General features: G+C 35.6%; 1 long non-coding RNA gene across 1 annotated transcript in view; it reads right to left on the bottom strand.

The window, feature by feature from the left end:
* LOC144309186 (uncharacterized) overlaps positions 1 to 17,442 on the bottom strand; it is a 34,588-nt gene extending 17,146 nt beyond the window's left edge. The window contains exons 1-2 of the long non-coding RNA XR_013375272.1: positions 17,336 to 17,442; positions 7,297 to 7,450 (exon numbers count right to left, since the gene is read on the bottom strand). This is a non-coding gene — a long non-coding RNA (uncharacterized LOC144309186). The remainder of the gene's footprint in view (positions 1 to 7,296; positions 7,451 to 17,335) is intronic.
* Positions 17,443 to 20,222: the final 2,780 nt, after the last annotated feature.

The following is a 20,222-nucleotide window of genomic DNA, read 5'->3' as shown; positions in this document are numbered from 1 at the left end:
CTGAAATCTCATATGGTGCACTTCATTAGCTGTCCGAGAGAGGTGTTTACAGCCTAGCTTCAGGAAAGGCTGGGAGAGTGAATTTCGTGCTTCTATGTTGGAAAAACAGGACCTATAAGAGGGCCATTCCCCAAATTTAAGTGTTCAAAAGTTCTGGACAGTCACAAGTTGGGACATGTGTTTATTAAAGTATCCTTAAATCTAAAATGGTTGGTAAAGGAAGATATAGCTGATATTTTTTGCCTACGTGCTATGAATAATTTGTTAATTTCTTCTCCAGTTTAAAACAAAAACACAACTTTTTTAGCTTAAAAAATCATATATACCACTTTCTTCTGCTTTACTCTCTTCTCTCTTCTGGATTATCTCTAGAATCTTCAAACCTCTCTATCAATTTAAAGGTCTTCACCATGTAGCAGCATTTCCTTTTTTTCTTGGTTTTCCCCATCCTACCACCTTAGAGTGTTTCTAAAATAGTTTGCATTCTAAGCCATTCTTTGGTGCAATAGTTTCCTTGCTCTGCAATTTTCTCTTTGAAAAAGTTTTCTAAAGCAGATATGCTTTCCTTGATAAGGAGGATACATCTCAAGTACTATAAAAAGATGATGTTAACTGATGCACACTAACTCACTCCCCAAGAATTTTACAATTATAGGCTTGTTGAGATACTTTTTATAAGTGAATATAGTGAGCCATCTACTATTAAAAAAAGGAAAGAAAAAAAGGCAGACTAAGGAGATAAGACATTCACTCATCTAGACTTATAAAGATATTGCAGGACATTTATAATTCATATCAAACCTCTTTAGTTTGACCTGCACGATCCATCATGTCCCTTTCTGCTACTTACTGAAAGATCGTCCTTGCTCTTTCAAATGAAATTTGGATAATTTTCCTTCCAAACAACAGAAAGAAAGGGCTTTACATTATGTAAAGAAATACTGAAATGTGTTCATTACACATTACCTAGAATAATAAAATAAACATACCAAAAGGTTACTCTAGAAAATGATTCTGTATATAAAATAACTTATGCTAGCCATCCCTTGAGGGACACAAACAATGAAACCAGCACAAAAACATTTCTCTCGCAATTGCTTATTCTTCTCTGTAGTACTGAAATACCAAACTCAGTTACTTACATAATAATCACTAGTACAGTCATTTCAAATGTTTGAAAGATTTCAATTGTCCTTTCTTCCTTTAGGAAACATCATTTAATAGTCAATTCAGTGAAAATATACTACCCAAATGTTTGATGGCTGGGATTACAATCAGCCATTTGCCAGAGTCTGTTTTATACTGCTTAGATTTTTTTTAAGAGGGTGGATTCTTTTCATTTTGTTTATCATCACTGAATGCAAATGAAACATTTAGGAGATGGAAGCCAAACTGAATGTCAATGTGAAATATGAATAAGGCCAACTTTATTCTGATTAATCAGCTTCTGGACTTGACTAAAACCCAATTTCATAGCAGTTAAGGGTTTGAATATTTTGCAGTCTTCATTGCTAGCTTAAAGAAAAATGTATTAAAATAGTATGCTTTTCCATTAAAATGTTAAAGGCTTACTCTGAAACAAAAAACAATATTTGTATCCAATAAACACTGACAGAGGTAAGAAAGAAAAAAGCAAGAAACATTTGAAATGAAGTTTTTACTAGTTTTCTATTGCTGTGGAACAAATTACCACAAATTTAGAAGCTTAAAACGGTATGCATTTATTATCTTATAGCTTCCATAAGTCAGGAGTCTGGTCACCATTTATCTGGGTCTTCTGCTCAGGGTCTGACAAGGCTACAGTCAAGGTGTCAGCCAGACTATATTCTCATCAGAGGCCTGACTAGGGAAGGTTATGCTTCCAAGTTCCCTTAGGTTGTTGGAAGGATTCATTTCCTTGTGGCTATAGGACTCATGGCAGCTTTCTTTTTCAAGGTCATCAGGAGAATGGAAAGCAAGTCTGTTCAGAAGCTTATATATAAATTGCAATGTAATTATGGAAGAGAGATCTCATAATATTTGCCATATTTTGCTAGTTAGAAGCAAGTTCTGCCTTCACTCAAGGGGAGGGTATTATATGAGGTGAACATGGAGGCCATCTTAGAATTCTATCTACTACACAACTGAAACAGTATTTTGACAATTGTCAATGAAAATCAAGACAGTTTACCAGACAGAGCACCCTTTGATTAACATGGTTTTTGGTATTTATAACTATAAGATTAATAACCACAAGATTCTGAAGTATTTCAAGGATTTACAGGAAACATGTTGAAAGATTCTCTTGGCTATGCAAAACATAGCAGAGTACACTGCACTGTTGTGGCCCTGACCAGTTTTCAGTTCCAGCCATAGATGGGCTTTGTGAATCCACCCTGTCCACAGTGTATAGGGGCATACCTGAAAACCACAAGCACAGACGATCCTGTTTGTGGTACCACTGATAAATTATCCCTACTCAAGTGAAAGGGAATTGTGACCCTAGAAAGACCACAGAGTCTGGTCCAGCCACTACAAGCACAGTCTTCTTTGAATATCAGCAGTGGGTTTAGTCATCTCAAGAGGAGAATTAAACCAAAATAAGGTTAAACGTTCTTTATGTGGGGAAAAAAATAACCTGGTAAATAGTAAATGGAAATTAAAGGCTACAGTTCCTCCTTTTGAAAGCATACTTGTGCTGCAGGTCTTAAAAATTCTGTATTCTGTAGACATTATCTTTAGTATGTGTTTATGTATAGAAACAAGATTATAGACCCAAACTGGTGTGGGAATTGAGGATAATATTAATTTTATGTATTTTCTATATTGTGGGAAGAAGAATTAAACTATATTCCTGTGTTAGTTGAATTCTCTAAGAGTAGATGCTGAAATAAAATTGTGTTTGTGTGAGGGGGGTAGTAACTGGGGAGTAAACCTATGAGGAAACAGAATTTGTCAAGGAAGGTTGCATCTGACATAACTCCATATGACCCACAGAGGTTACAGAATCTGACCTTCAATTTAAAAAATCAAGAAGTCCTATGGCTTTGTAGTATCTTTATAGTATCCTTGTTTATAATGATGAGGACTATCTCAAAACCTCAGAGACTTATGCAAATTCTGAGCCTATCCACATCAACTCTTCATCTTAAGATGGGGATGAATCAAATCATCCTGTTGGTGTAGAATTTGACATTTTTGAGATAGCCCTGGTAGGTGGTCATATGAATCCTTTGCATGGCTAGGACACTAAGAGGTTGTAGACATTTGAATCTTTCTAACTAAATCCTCTAGGTCCACCTTGAATTACAAGCAGGGCAGTATTTTCTAGTGGTTTCTTTTCTTTTTCTAGTCCCTTCCATGTTGGAATTCACTATTATTTTCTTTATTATTCTAAACACTTTCCCAAGGATAATTCATCAACTGCCATGGTTTCAACCTATACATGTATTGCAGTGGTTCTCAACAAGGGGCTATTTTGCCTCTTAGGGTATATTTGGCAATATCTGAAGACATTTGGTTGCCATAACTGGGGAGATTCTACTGGTATGTAGAGTATAGAGACCAGGGATGCTGTTTTATATCCTACAATGCACAGGACAGTCTCACCACAAAGAATCATCCACTCCAAATTCTCACTAGTGTCAAGGTTAAGTAGCCCTGCTGTATAGGGACAACTTAAATTCCACATATCCTGCCGAGGTTTCACTTCCAAGATTTGCATGGCAAGATGAGGAATCTGTGACCTATTTTCTAAGTAAAGTAAAGTAAAATAAAGTAAATAGCAACATCATCAAATGAAGAAATACTGGGGAGCAAAGCTGATGTAGCCATTAGACATGGTAGTCCCAGTGCCTGCCTAGGACCCACAATACTTTTAAGGGCCCACTAAAATGTTTTAATTGTAATTTGTCTTGAAATCAGAAGAAAAAAATGATAATAGTAAAAATGAATATATTCTAACGAATCAGCTGGGATTATATTTGTCTTTATACTAGCTCAGTGGTAAAATATAATTTTTTGGTTTTTCTTTTTTAATAAAGGAAGGGATCCATGAAAGCAAAAGTGTCTAGGGTTCACAAAAATCATAATACAGTCCTTTTAGGGAGAAGAAGGAGGCATAGGAAATTTGAAGAGTGGATAGTGTGAAATATCCGTATAGGCAGTGGAAAAGCCATTTTAGGAAAGAAATGTATGATTTTTGGTAAGCCTGCCAGATGTTATTAAGTGCCCATTTGGGGTTGGTATTCATCAATTTATAGACAAACCAATTTGTCTGATGGTGTAATTCTCTTGCAAAATTCAGCTGCATGGACATGGCACAAAGCCAGCAAATGTTTGGGATTTTCAGTGCTGACTATTTGGAGTAATGACAGAGAAGCAAAGGAGATAAGAGAATGTATACAATAATGAATGGAGGGAACTAAACTGGACAAGGGGTAAAAAAGTAACAGAATGGGGCCTCTGGATTGAGATGGAAAAGTCAATAAATTAGAGACTCCAGTCAGGTTGAACTGTAACCTGTGTGTTATGATGTGTCCAAATATCTACTTCTGCATATATCAAAAGTTAGACAATTTGACAATATAGATTAGTTACTCTGGGAATTGCCAGAGTGATTTTGTCAAACTTACCAATTTGTCAAGTTTTCTATTACAATGCAGACATTCTTAGAAAAGGAATAACCTATATTCTTTTTTGTTAGCACCTTAGCTTATAGCTAGTTGTGGTTGGATCTGATAGGGAATAGGCTTGAAGGTGGACCTAGGAAACAGGCCAATTCAAACTTAGATTTATTTGCCAAAAATCAATGCAACTTGCACAGTGGCCAACATGACAAAATTGCCAATTGCAGTATTATTGATTCACCAAAAAATTGTCTCTGTTTACTAGTATAAAATTTGTAGAAATTTATGTTGAATAAGACAGTTCACCAGACACTGAAGATTTTTTTAAGTTTTATTTTAGTTAATGTAGTTTAGCTTAAGTTTTACTTTTAGTTTGCTGTAGCCATTTTACCACAGCCATTTTGCAGTAGATTGCCAGTTTGATTCATCGAACCTCATTTTCTTGTGTTATTCACATGTCAGAAAATGAGCACTTTTCAACTGCCTATTAGGAGATAATTTTCCATGGATCTCTCATGTTTCTGCACATCATGTAAGCTAGATAAGCATTTAGTAAGCAAGATGAGACTGTCCTTTGTTCTGGACTATCCTTTCAAGGATATTTGTTTAGTGAATGGTATCTCCCTCCTAAGCAAAGGGCAGGAATGTTTACTTTCCATTTAAAAAGATTTGGGTTCCCTAAGCTCAGTATTCTTCTGTAATGCAACCCACTGTGTGTGTGGGTATCACTTGGCCCTCTACCCATTACCTTGTAGGAAATGGGCTCAGGAAACCTGCATAAAAATGCTGATATCTTAACTGCTGCTATTTCTTTGAGTAATAAATTGTCCTTCACTTCTGACCTAGAAGTCTTGTGTCTTCTACTGGCATCCATGAAACTGTATCAGACTAAATTGTTAGATTACGAGAGTGAAATCCCAGACACTTCTCAGTTCTTGACATGAACTAAGAAACCCTGTTTCTCAAGCAAACTATTCATTTTATGAAGTCAGTTAAAAAAATCTATGAATTAAACACAAAATACTAGGAGATGAATTTAAAATATGTCAGATAAGCAAATCCCTCTACCTTGGTTCTGAAATCCTTGATATTTGAGACATGTGCAACACTTGTAATTTGAAATATACAAATAATTCTCAATTTGAAAGGTCATATATACCCACAGTATTGAAAAACCTATAATACGTTAAATTTTATTTATGATGAAAGGCAATGGCAAAATAGCTACAGAAAAACTAAAACTAGACTCAAATCTGTGTGCCAGTAACCTAAACTGCACATAAATCTCCAAAAGCTGCTACAATCACCCCAGCCAATTTGAATCGCTATAAATGTAAATGGTTAAATCAATCAGGTTTTCAAATAATTTGTAAATTTGGCAAATTCTCATTTATTGACTTGACCTAAATAATGCAGGGGATAGGGGAAGAGGGTAGAGAAGCTAGGGACATGTGGGAGACACCAAGGCAGACTTCCCCAACTGCATGGCTTAATCGATAACACCAGCCTGTAGCCAAGGGAATTTTCATAGACAGATAACATACACAGAATTAGTATCATTTGGCCTTTCTACATGAAACCTGGTACAAACTAATTTCACCATCAAATTGAAACAATCACATTTAGTAAAGGCTATAGTGATTAAGAGCTGAGGCTTTGCTGACCTCAGTTCAAGACCTCACTTTTACAATTTTGCCTAATCTCTCTAAGCCTCAATTTCCACATCTTGAAAGTAGAGATAATCATAGTACTTGTTTCTCAAGGATGTTGTAAGGATTAATTGAAATACACATTTAAATTGTTTAGCGTGACAGCTGCCACTTGGAAAGTGCTTAATAGTCCTAGTGTGAGATATTATTAGGAAATTTACTTTTTGAATTGGAATTTCAAAGCACCTTATCAAATAAACTTATTTCCTTTTGTGTTTTGGTAATTTTTCCTTTACACATTTGAGGGAACAGTCACAAAAATATAGCACTTTCTAAAGGGCTAGATTAATATTGGATGAGAATCATGTGTTTTAGAAAATCCATATACTGCATACCACTTTGCAAATGTTTAGGTTTTGGCAGCACAACAAACGGATTTTACAAAGACTGTCCTTTAATTATTAAACCTCTATGTATTAACAGGAAATCAATCCATGTGGTATTTTTTGATCCATTTGCACTTAATTAATAAAAATATGGTGTTGTAAAAAGTATTTGATGTTCAAGCAGTTCTTTACCTCCCACTTTCTTTATAAGTTACCCTTTCCTTTTGGAAGCTCAGTTTTGGAAGTTGAGTGATATGGCAATTAATATTCACCTAAAATAAGTCTGCTTTGCTTTAAGTACTAAGTGCTGCAAAGCCAGGTAGATAACATGACTCAGTATCCCTGGAGATAGAAATTATTGTCTTTATGGTCATTACTGTCAAAGAGACAACAGTTGGAAGAAAGAAGACTGCCCTCTGATGAATCCTGCTACCTTTATCAAGCTAAAATTAGTCAAAATTGGGGCAGATCCAAGTGCTATTATTTCAATTAATTGAAATTATTATTGACTATAATTTATTGAGCACCCACTATGTGACAGGTGCAAGCTTATATTTACTTACTTAATTCTCACAACAACTCTATGATGTAATATTGCCAACTATTTTCTTTTAACAGATGAGAAAACAGGCTTAGACAGTTTAAAGAACTCACTCAGGATTATCCAGCTTGAAAGTGACAGAGCCAGATGTTGAACCTTGAACCCTGAGTCCATCACTTTATGCTTCAACTGGGCCTGATAAAACCTTGGTCTTAAATTATCAGCATTCTGGATACATCCCAGGACTGGCCTGAGTTAAATCAGGATCTAGTCAAGAAAAAAAGAAAGTGAAGACTCAGGGGAAAGGGAGAATAGCAAGATAATCTGGCATTATTCATACCTCTTTGGAGACATTATTTCAAATTTTTGGTTATAGACAGTTTCTTCTGCTAACTAACCCTTTATCCAATGAATAGAATGAATGAGGGTGCTCCAAAGTCCTGCCACTGAGAGTTCTATTGAAGGAAGGTGAAGACCTAAAAAAGTTTCCTGGGTCTTGTTTCTAACATTGGGCATTTTAGAATGAAGTTACAGATACTTCAGAAGGTAAATAAACACACATCGGGATTCAGTTTAGCTATGAGTGACAAAAAACCCTAATGAGCAGTAGCTTAAATCAATTAATATCAATTCTTTATAAACTCTTCCTAACTCATTCTATTAGGCCACTATTTACCCTGATACAAAAACTAGACTGAGATAATATTTCTAAAAAGAGAGAGAGAGAGAGACGCTTGGGTGGCTCAGTGGTTAAGTGCCTGCCTTCGGCCCAGGGAGTGATCCTGCGTCCCGGGATCGAGTCCCACATCGGGCTCCCTGCATTGAGCCTGCTTCTCTCTCTGCTTGTGTCTCTGCCTCTCTGTGTCTGTCATGTATAAATAAATAAAATCTTTAAAAAGGAGAGAGAGAACTACAGACCAATATTTATTATTAATATGAATGTAAAAAATCCTCAACAAAATATTTTTTTAAAGATTTATTTACTGATGAAAGACACACACACACAGAGAAGCAGAGACTTAGGCAGAGCGAGAAGCAGGCTCTTCACAGGAGTCCGACACAGGACTCCATCCCGGATCCCGGGATCACGACCTGAGCAAAGGCAGCCACCCAACCGCTGAGCCACCCAGGCGTCCCCCTCACCAAAATATTAACAGACTATCAATATATGAAAGAAGTATACACCATGATCAAGTGAGACTTATCCCAGGAATACATAGTTGGCTTACTATTTGAAATCAATTAACATAATAAACCATATCGATAGAATAAAAGCCAAAATCATATGATTATCTGAATAGACTGAGGAAAAAGCAGTTGATAAATTATAGTACTCTTTCACGATAAAAACACTCAGTGACCCAGGAATAGAAGGAGACTTCCTTAATCTGATAAAGTGCGTCTACAAACAACATTGTACTGAGGATTCTAGTCAGGACATTTAATCAGTAAAATAACAATAGACATCCAGATTGGAAAGGAAGAAGTAAAACTCTCTTTAATCACAGATAACATGCTTTTATAAATAGAAAATACTAAGCAATTCACTAAAAAAATTATTAAAGCTAATAACAAGTTCAACATATTGCAGGATACAAGATCACTATACAAAATTAATAGTGTTTCTATATATTTGTGGTGGAAAATCCAAACATAAAATTAAGAATACAACTTCATTTGTAGTAGCATCAAAAAGAATAACTTTAGCAATAAGTTAAGTGTAAAAGTTATGCCTGAAAACTACAAAATATGGTTGAAAGAAGTTTTTTAAAGTTCTGAATAAACAGAAAGATGTCCTATTTTCATGGATTAAAATACTTAATATTGTCAAGATGGCAATACTCTCCAAATTTATCTATAAATTAAATTCAATTTCTGTTGAATCTCAATAGACTTCTTTGTACAAATTGAAAAGCTGATCTGAAAATTGATAAGGAAACTCAAGAGACCAAAAATAGCCAAAACACTCTTGACAAAGAACAAAGTTGAAAGACTCACATTTGCCAATTTCAAAAGTTATCAGAAAGCTGTAGTAATCAAGACAGTGGTACTGACATAAGGATGGACATAAAGAACAATGGAATAGAATTTAAAGTCCAGAAATGAGGGAATCCCTAGGTGGCTCAGTGGTTTAGCGCTGCCTTCGGCCCAGGTGTGATCCTGGAGTCCCTGGATCAAGTCCCACGTCAGGCTCCCTGCTTGGAGCCTGCTCCTCCCTCTGCCTGTGTCTCTGCCTTTCTCTCTCTCTGTGTCTCTCATGAATAAACAAATAAAATATTTAAAAAAAAATAAAGTCCAGAAATGAACCAATATATCTATAATCAGTTTATTTTGATTCGTGTGCCAAGACTATTCAGGAAAGAATAGTCTTTTCAATAGATGGTGGGGGACAAATGAGTAACCACATGCAAAAGAATGAATTTGGATCTCTTTTTTTATACCTTATTTAAATATTAATTCAAAATGGATCATGCTGTAAATTTGGGACCTAAAACCATGAACCTCTTAGAAAAAAATGTAGGGGTAAATCTTCCTGACCTTGAATTTAGCAAAGCCTTCTTAGATCTGACATCAAAAGCACAAGAAACCAGGGGAAAAAATAGGTAGACTGGACTTCATAAAAATTAAAAAGAGTTTCTTTTTTGCTTCAAAGGACACCATCAAGGAAGAGAAAAGACAAACCATGAAATATTTGTAAATAATATATCTCATAAGGGACTTGTATCTACAACATATAAGGAAGATTTACAATTAAACAATAAAAAGCAAAATAATTGAATTTAAAAATGGGCAAAAGATCTGAATAGATGTTCTTCCAAAGAAGATATAGAAATGGCTAACAAACACATGGTCAATATCACTAATCTTCAGGATAATCCAAATCAAAACCACAATGAGATACAATTTCACACTCATTAGGATAGGTATAACATTTTCATATGAAAAATAACAAATGTTAGTGAGGATGTGGGAAAATTGGGCCTTGCATACACTGCTGGTGGTAGTGTAAAATGGTACAGCTACTTCGGAAAACAGTCTGGAAGTTCCTCAAAAAGTTAATTACTATTTTACGCAGCAATTCCATTCTTAGGTATATACTCACAAGAAATAAAAATACATTTCCACATGAAAACATATATGAATGTTCATAGTAGCATTGTTCATAAGAGTCAAAAAGTAGAAACAACCCACATAGATGACTAATAGACAAACACAATGTAGTATACCCATATAATGGAATATTATTAGGCCATAAAAACGTACTGATACATGCTACACTGTGGATGAACCTTAAAAACATGCTAAATAAAAGAAGGCAGTCACAAAAGACCACATATACTTCATTTATATGAAACTTTCTAAACAGACAAATTTAATGAAACAGAAAGTAGATTAGTGATTGCCTAGGGCTGGAAGCTACGGAGGTAGAGGTGAGAGCTAAAGAGTACAGAGTTTCTTTATGAGATCATAAAAACGTTCTAAAGTTGATGGTAGTAAAAAAATAAATAAATAAAGTTGATGGTAGTGATGGTTGCGTATCTCTGTGACTATATTAAAAAACATTGACTTGTACATTTAAAATGTGTGAATGGTATGGTATGTGAATTATATCTCCATAAAGCTGTTACGCAACCCCCCCAACAACACAAAAACAAACAAACAAAAACCAAAGTGAAACAGTAGAGTAAATTTTAGATCTGTGAATTCATATATTAAAAAAATAAGTCTGAAGATTTTTTAATTTTTTAAATTTTTTTGAAGTCTGAAGATTTATCTCAGTAAAATAAATAAAAATAAATTTAAAAAAAACAGAAAAATAAGAAAAATAATGAAATAGAAAAAATGTAGAAATCAACAAAACCAAAAGATGGTCCTTTGAAAAGCAAAAGTTACAGACCTCTGATGACACTGTACAGAAATTAAAGAAGAAAAGAATAATCAATACCAGAAATAAACAAAGAATATTTTCTACAATATATGAGATAACTATTGGTAGAACTGAATGAATAAGTACAAAAAAAGCACAATTATAGCTAGAAACATTAAAAGCCCTTTCTTAACAACTAATAAAACAGCTGGATGAAACCAAGCAACAATATAGAACTCAACGCTACCATCAACCAACAGGATCTAATTCACATTTATAGAATACTTCATCCCTCAACAGTAGAACACACATTTCTTTTCAAGTGCCTATAAAATACTTAATATAAACCATATTGTGAGTTACCAAACAAACCTTGAATTTTTAAAATTGAAATTGTACAATATGTTCTTTGACCATAATGGAATCACACCAATAACAGAAAGAAAATCTCTAAATACTTGGAAATTAAACAAAACACTTTCTAATAATCCATGGGTTAAAGAGGAAATCTCAAAGGAAATTTAAAAATGTGTAGAAATGGGGCACCTGGGTGGCTCAGTGGTTGAGCGTCGGCGTTTGGCTCAGGTCATGGTCCCAGGGTCCTGGGATGGAGTCCCACTTTGGGGTCCCTGCAGGGAGCCTACTTCTCCCTCTGTCTATGTCTCTGCCTCTCTCTCTCTCTCTCTCTCTCTCTCTGTGTCTCTCATGAATAAATAAATAAAATCTTTTAAAAATGATAAATTAAAAATAAAAGTGTGTAGAATTAAATGAAAATACAACATATCAAGATATGTATGAGGCAACTAAAGCAGTGTTGAGAAATTTATAGCACTAAGTGCTTACATTAGAAAGGAGGTGAGGTCTCAAATCGATAATGAAAGTTTCTACTTCAAGAAACTAGAAAAAAGAAGAAAAAAATAAACCAAAACAAGAAGGGAGGAAGGAGATAATAAATAATAACAGATAGCAGAACCCCATGAAATTGAGAACAAAACAAAAGAGAAAAGAATCAATGAAACAAAAGGCTGTTTATTTGAAAGATCAATAAAGTTGGCAAATCTCTAATAAGAGTTACAAATATAAAGAGAGAACACCCAATCACCAAAAACATGAATAAAACTGGGTATCACCTGCAGCCATTAATAAGGATAATAAGGTAATACAGGCACACCTCAGATACTGCGGGTTCCAAACCCCCACATTAAAGTAAATACAAAAATAAAGCAAGTCAAATAAATTTTTGGTTTCCTAGTGCCTATAGCCTATGTTGACACTATACCGTGGTCTACTAAGTGGGTTATAATAGCATTACATCTTAAAAAAAAGTACATATCTTAATTTAGAAATACTTTAGTGCTTAAAAAATGCCAACCATCATCTGAGCTTTCAATGAGTCATAATCTTTGTGCTTGGTGGAGGGTCTTGCCTCAGTGTGGATGGTTGCTGACTCATCAGGGTGATGGTTGCTGAAGGTTGAGGTGGCCGTGGCAGTTTCTTAAAATAAGACAATAATAAAGTTTGCCACATCAATTGACTCTTCCTCTCACAGACAATTTCTCGGTAGTGTGCAATGGTGTTTGGTAGTATTTTACCCAAAGTAGAACTTCTTTCAAAATTGGAGTTGATCCTCTCAAACCCTGATGCTGCTTTATCAACTAAGTTTACATGATTTTCTAAGTCCTTTGTTGTCATTTTAACATTCTTCATAGCATCTTCACTAGAAGTAGTTTCCATCTTAAGAAACCACTTTCTTTGCTCATCCATAAGAAGCAACTCCTCATCTGTTAAAAGTTTTATCATGACATGGCAGCAATTCAGTCCCATCTTCAGGCTTCATTTCTAATTCTAGTTCTCTTGCTGTTTCCACCACAGCTGCAGTGTCTTCCTTGGCTGAAGTCTTGAGCACCTCCAGCTCATCCACGAGGATTGGAATCAACTTCTTTCAAACTCCTGTTCATGTTGATATTTTCACCACTTCCCATAAATCAAAAATGTTCTTTTTTTAATAATAAATTTATTTTTAATTGGTGTTCAATTTACCAACATACAGAATAACACCCAGTGTTCATCCCATCAAGTGCCCCCCTCAGTGCCCGTCACCCATTCACCCCCACCGCCCGCCCTCCTCCCCTTCCATCATCCCTAGTTCGTTTCCCAGAGTTAGGAGTCTTTATGTTCTGTCTCCCTTTCTGATATTTCCCACACATTTCTTCTCCCTTCCCTTCTATTCCCTTTCACTATTATTTATATTCCCCAAATGAATGAGAACATACAATGTTTGTCCTTCTCTGATTGACTTACTTCACTCAGCATAATACCCTCCAGTTCCATCCACGTCGAAGCAAATGGTGGGTATTTGTCGTTTCTAATGGCTGAGGAACATTCCATTGTATACATAAACCACATCTTCTTTATCCATTCATCTTTCGATGGACACCGAGGCTCCTTCCACAGTTTGGCCATTGTGGACATTGCTGCTATAAACATCGGGGTGCAGGTGACCCCGCGTTTCATTGCATCTGACTCTTTGGGGTAAATCCCCAACAGTGCAATTGCTGGGTCGTAGGGCAGATCTATTTTTAACTCTTTGAGGAACCTCCACACAGTTTTCCAGAGTGGCTGCACCAGTTCACATTCCCACCAACAGTGTAAGAGGGTTCCCTTTTCTCCGTATCCTCTCCAACATTTGTGGTTTCCTGCCTTGTTAATTTTCCCCATTCTCACTGGTGTGAGGTGGTATCTCGTTGTGGTTTTGATTTGTATTTCCCTGATGGCAAGTGATGCGGAGCATTTTCTCATGTGCATGTTGGCCATGTCTATGTTTTCCTCTGTGAGATTTCTCTTCATGTCTTTTGCTCATTTCATGATTGGATTGTTTGTTTCTTTGCTGTTGAGTTTAATAAGTTCTTTATAGATCTTGGAAACTAGCCCTTTATCTGATATGTCATTTGCAAATATCTTCTCCCATTCTGTAGGTTGTCTTTTAGTTTTGTTGACTGTATCCTTTGCTGTGCAAAAGCTTCTTATCTTGATGAAGTCCCAATAGTTCATTTTTGCTTTTGTTTCTTTTGCCTTTGTGGATGTATCTTGCAAGAAGTTACTGTGGCTGAGTTCAAAAAGGGTGTTGCCTGTGTTCTCCTCTAGGATTTTGATGGAATCTTGTCTCACATTTAGATCTTTCATCCAACAAATGTTCTTTAATGACATCTAGAATGGTGAGTCCTTTCCAGAAGCTTTTCAATTTACTTTGCCCAGAAGAATCACTATCCATAGCAGCTATAACCTTATGCAATGTATTTCTTAAATAATAAGATTTGAAATTTAAATTACTCCTGATCCATGGGCTGCTGAATGGATTTTGTGTTCGCATTCATGAAAGCAACATTAATCTTGTTATCTATCTTCATCTGAGCTCTTGGGTAACCAGGTGCATTGTCAATGAACAGTAATATTTTTAAAGGGATCTTTTTTTCTGAGCAGGTCCCAAAAGTGAGCTTAAAATATTCAGTAAACCTCGCTGTAAACAGATGTGCTGTCATCCAGGCTTTGTTGTTCCATTTATAGAGCATCGGCAGAGTAGATTTAGCATAATTCTTAAGGGCCCTAAGATTTTTGGAATGGTAAATGAGCTTCAACTTAAAGTTATCTACTGCACTAGACCCTAACAAGAGAGTCAGCCTATCCTTTGAAGTTTTGAAGCCGGCACTGACTCCTCTTCTGTACCTATGAAAGTCCTAGATGACATATTCTTCCAATGCAAGGCTGTTTCATTTACATTGAAAACTTGTTATTTAGTGTAGTCACTTTCATTAATTATCTTAGCTAGATCTTCTGTACACCTTCCTGCAGCTTCTACATCAGCACTTGTGGCTTCTTCTTGCAGTTTTATGTTTATGGGGATGGCTTCTTTCCTTAAATCTCATGAAGTAACCTTTGCTAGCTTCAAACTTTTCTTCTGCAGCTTCCTCACCTATTTTAGGAGGTGAAGAGAGTTAGGACCTTGCTCTGAATTAGGTTTGGGTTTGACAGACTGGCTAATTTGATCTTCTATCCAGATCACTAAAACTTTCTCCGTATCAGCAAGAAGACTGTTTCACTTTCTTATCATTTGTGTGTTCAATGGAAAGAGCACTTTTAATTTCCTTCAAGAACATTTCTTTTGCATTCACAACTTGGCTATTTGGCACAAGAGACCAGCAGTTGGCCTACCTCAGGTTTCAACATGTCTTCCTCATTTAACTGAATCATTTCTAGCTTTTCATTTGAAGTGGGACATGCAACTCTTCCTTTCACTTGAACACTTAGAGGCCATTGTAGGGTTATTAACTGGCCTGATTTCAATATTATTGTGTTTCAAAGAATAGGGATGTCTGAAGGGAGAGAGAGAGAGAAAGAGAGAGGGAGAGAGAGAGAGAATGGCTGTTCAGTGGAGTAGTCAGAACACACATATTTATTTATTAAATTTGCCATTTTATATGTGTGTGGTTCATGGCATCCCAAAACAATTACTACAGTAATGTCATAGATCATTGATCACAGATCACAGATCACCATAACAAATATAATCATAATGAAAAAGTTTGAAATATTATAACAATTATCAAAATGTGACACAGAAAGACAAAGTAAGCAAATGCTGCCAATAGACTTGCTCCACACAGGACTGCCACAAGACTTCAATTTGTAAAAATGCAATATCTGTGAAGCACAGTAATATGAAGCATAATAAAACAAAGTATGCCTGTATTACAAACAACTTTATGCACATAAATTCAACAACTTGTATGAAATGGACCAATTTCTCAAAAGCCACAAATTATTTAAACTCAACCAACATAAAATAGATCATTTGAACAGTCCTGTAATAATTAAATAAATTAAATTTGTATTTTTAGAACTCCCCCCAAAAGGAAGTATCTTGGCTTAAATGTTTTCACTGAAGAATTCTACCAAACATTTAAAGAATTAACATCAGAGGGAAGGGGGGGTGGGGAATGGGCGAAACAGGTGATGGGGATTAAGTAAGTGTGAATCGCTATATTGTACACCTGAAAGAAATATTACACTGTATTTTTAACTAACTGGAATTTGAATAAAAACTTTAAAGAAAAGAATTAACAGCAATTATACATAATCTTTTCCAGAAAATAGAAGAGAATATTTCATCATGCATTTCATGGGGTGGCCAGTATTACCCTGGTACTAAAACCAGACAAATACATTACAAAAAGTAAACTACAGGGGCTCCTGGGTGGCTCAGTGAGTTGAGCATCCAACTCTTGATTTTGGCTCAGGTCATGACCTCAGTGTCATTAGATCAAGCCCCACATCCAGCTCCAGGCTCACTGAGAAGTCTGCTTCTCTCCCTCTCCCTCTGCCCCTACCCCAATGCACCACTGTCTCACTTTCTCTCTCTAAAATAAATAAATAAATCTTTAAAAACGTTACAGACCAGTATCTCTTATGAACTGAGACACAAAAATCCTCCAGGAAATACTTTCAAATTGAAACGAGCATGTCTAAAAAGACTGTACATAATAACTCTATTAGTTTTCTATTGCTGCTGCAACAAATAACCACAAACTTAATGGCTTAAAACAGTATTATTTTATAGTTCTTTAGGTTAAAATTCCAACATGAGTCTCACTGGACTAAAATCAAGGTGTTGATGTTGATGTTGATGTTACTTTCTGGAAGCATTAGGGTAGAATCTGTTTCATTGTCTTTTTCAGCTTCCAGAGGCTACCCATATTCTTTGGATGATGGTCCCTTCCCCCATCTTCAGAGTCAGCAATACTGCATCTCTCTAACTGTTCTTGGTAATCACTCTTCTTTTGACCACAGCTGGGAAAAGTTCTCTGCTTTTAAGGATTCAGGAGATTAAATTGGGCCCACATTAATTATCAAAGATAATCTTCTCATCTCAAGGTCCTTAGCTTTAATCACATCTACAAAATCCCTTTTGCCATGTAAGTAACCAGAGTTAGAGTTCCTAGGGACCAGGATGTGAACATCTTTAAGGTCCATTATTTTGCCTATTTCAGCTCTCAAGTAGGGTTTATTCCAAATATGGCAATCAATGTAATCCACTATACCAACAGGCTAAAGAAAAAAAATCACATAATTGTATCAATTGATACAGAAAGAATATTGGACATTTATTATCCATTCATGATTTTTTAATCCATTTATGATTTTTTAAAAAAACTTAATGTCTTAATATGTTATGGCTGCTACAACAAAATGCCACAGACTGGGTGGCTTAACAGGAATTTATTTCTCACATTTCTGGAAGGGGAAGCCCAAGATCAAGTCACCAGCATGGGTGGAGGAGAGCCTTTATCCTGGCTTATAGCTGGTACCTCCTCATTATGTCCTCACATGGTGAAAGGGTCAAGGAATCTCTGTGGAGTTTCTTTTATAAGGTTCTATTACCATTCATGAGGGTTCTACCTCATTGACTTAAGCACCTCTCAAAGGTCTACATCTTAATATCATCATCTTTGGGGATTAGGATTTCAGTATATGAATTTTGAGAGACACAAACATTCAGACCATAGCACTTAGCAAACTAAGAATAGGGAGGAACATCCTCAAGTTGATTTTTACAAAAAGCACCTAGAAAACACCTACAAGTCACTTCAAGTCACTATTCATCCTAAATAGTTAAAGACCAAATAATATATCCCTAAGATCAGGAATAAGATAAGGGTTTCCATTCTCACCATTGGCATTTATTTGACGGTGTATTGAAAGTCCTAGCTAATATAGTAAGGCAAGAAAAAGATATAATTAGGAGGTTTCATAGCCACAACATACAAATAAACCCTGCAGGGGTGCCTGGTGGCACAGTTGGTTAAGCATATGACTCTTGGTTTTGTCTCAAGTCATGATCTTAGGGTCCTGGGATCAGCCCCGAGGCAGACTCCATGCTTAACAGAGTCTGCTTGAGATTCTCTCTCCCTTTCCCTCCCACTCATGCTCTCTCTCTCTCAAATAAATAAATCTTAAAAAACACTTCTGCAAACAAATAAAAATCAAACCACCAAGAAAATTTTTTTTTCACACAAAAAAGCAAATACAAAGGGCCAGAGAGCATAGGGAAAGGAGCACAACATCATTAGTAATCAGGGAAAAACATAATGGAATACCAGTATAGAAACTCTATTGTTGCAAAAACTATCAAGTCTGACAATAACAAGCACTGGCAAGGTTGTGGTAAAACAGGAAATTTCATACACCGCTGATGGGAATATAAATTTGTATTACTTCACAAAAGTGTTTCATACTGTCTAATAAAGTTGAAAATCTATACCTGAATCTCAGGCACTTGTACACCAGGCTGTATGTTCAAGAGTATTCATTGCAATTTTTGGAGTATCACAACTTGAAAAAATGTGCTTCATTAATCTAAAAGATTTTTGTAGTATATCCATATAATGGAATCCTGTTAAGCAATTAAAAAAATCAACAAACTACAGCTCTATGAAATTACATGCTTCATCTTACAAACATAAAGCTGAGAGAAAGAAACATGACACAGAAGAATTCACACATCATAATTCCTTTTTTATGACATCCAAAACAGGCAAACACAAACTATATTGTTTATAGATGCATACATAGGTGGTAAAAGTATAAAGAAATCAAATTATGACAAAGCAAGGAAATGGCTAATGTTTGGAAATAAGAGGAAGTTTTGATTGAGAAGCACAAGTTAGGGTGTTTCTAAAACACTGCAATAGTCTATTTCTTTTTTTTAAATATTTTATTTATTTATTTATGAGAAAACACAGAGAGAGAGAGGCAGAGACACAGGCAGAGGGATAAGCAGGCTCCATGCAGGGAGCCTGATGTGGAACTAACTCCCAGGTCTCCAGGATCAGGCCCTGGACTGAAGCCAGCGCTAAACCTCTGAGCCACCTGGGCTGCCCGTAATAGTCTTTCTTGACATAGATGGCGATTTACAGTTATTTTTCAAATTGTATGCACTTTTATGTATTTTTCTGTATGTGCATTATATTTCACAGTAGTTAAAAAATTAAAAGTTTTAATAATTTTAAAATAACAAAGTATATTTTTAAAAGAAAATAATTACATCCAAATTAATAACTTGAAAAAATATCAGAATAACCCAAAGGAGAAGAAAAACTAGTAAAGTAAACAGCAAAAAAATTAGGTAATGATGGAGTAGGAGACTCCAGTCCTCATCTCCCCACAAAGATCAACAATTAGCTGTCTATGAACAAAACAGTTCTGCGAGTGCTCTGGAGACTACTTAAGAAACTTCAGCAACAGAGTAGAACAAAAAACTTGAGAATAACCACACAAAAAGGGAAGGAGGACAGTTTTATTTTGCTTGCAGCATCCCATACCACAGGCCCCCAGCACTGCTCAATGCCAAGAGGGAATTCCCAGATAGCAAGTTTTCTTCACAGGGAAAAGAAGGTATGAATGATCATCTCTCCCAGCTTTTCAAGGCACTGCACAAGGGTACTAAATACATAGTGAAGAAGGAACAGTCTATTCAATAAATGGTGTTGGGAAAATTGGATATTCATATATAGAAGAATGAGATTGGATCTTTATTTTACACCAAACACAAAATCCACCTTAAATGGATTGAAGACTTAAACATAAGACCTAAAACTGTAAAACTCCTTCAGAAAACATGGAAAAGGCCCCTTGACATTGGTTTTTGAGTGTGACATCAAAAGTACAAGAAACAAAAGCAAAAACAAACAAGTAGAAGATACCAAACTAAAAATCTTCTGTACAAAAAAAGAAATAAACAATAGTGAAAAGACAACCTATAGAATAGGAGAAAAAATTTGGAAACTATATACATGAAAGGACTTAATATCCAAAAAATATAAGGAAGTCACAAAAGTCAAGAGCAAAAACAAACAATAACAGATAATTCCATTTAAAAAACAAGAACCATATGATCCTTTCAATAGATGCAGAGAAAGCATTTGACCAAATACAGCATCCATTCCTGATCAAAACTCTTCAGAGTGTAGGAATAGAGGGAACATTCCTCAACATCTTAAAAGCCATCTACAAAAAGCCCACAGCAAATATCATTCTCAATGGGGAAGCACTGGGAGCCTTTCCCCTAAGATCAGGAACACGACAGGGATGTCCACTCTCACCACTGCTATTCAACAT

This window comes from Canis aureus, chromosome X (genome assembly GCF_053574225.1).
Source record: "Canis aureus isolate CA01 chromosome X, VMU_Caureus_v.1.0, whole genome shotgun sequence".
NCBI lineage: Eukaryota > Metazoa > Chordata > Mammalia > Carnivora > Canidae > Canis > Canis aureus.
The sequence above is the reverse complement of the archived record's forward strand: the minus strand, read 5'-3'. Positions and strand labels throughout refer to the sequence as shown.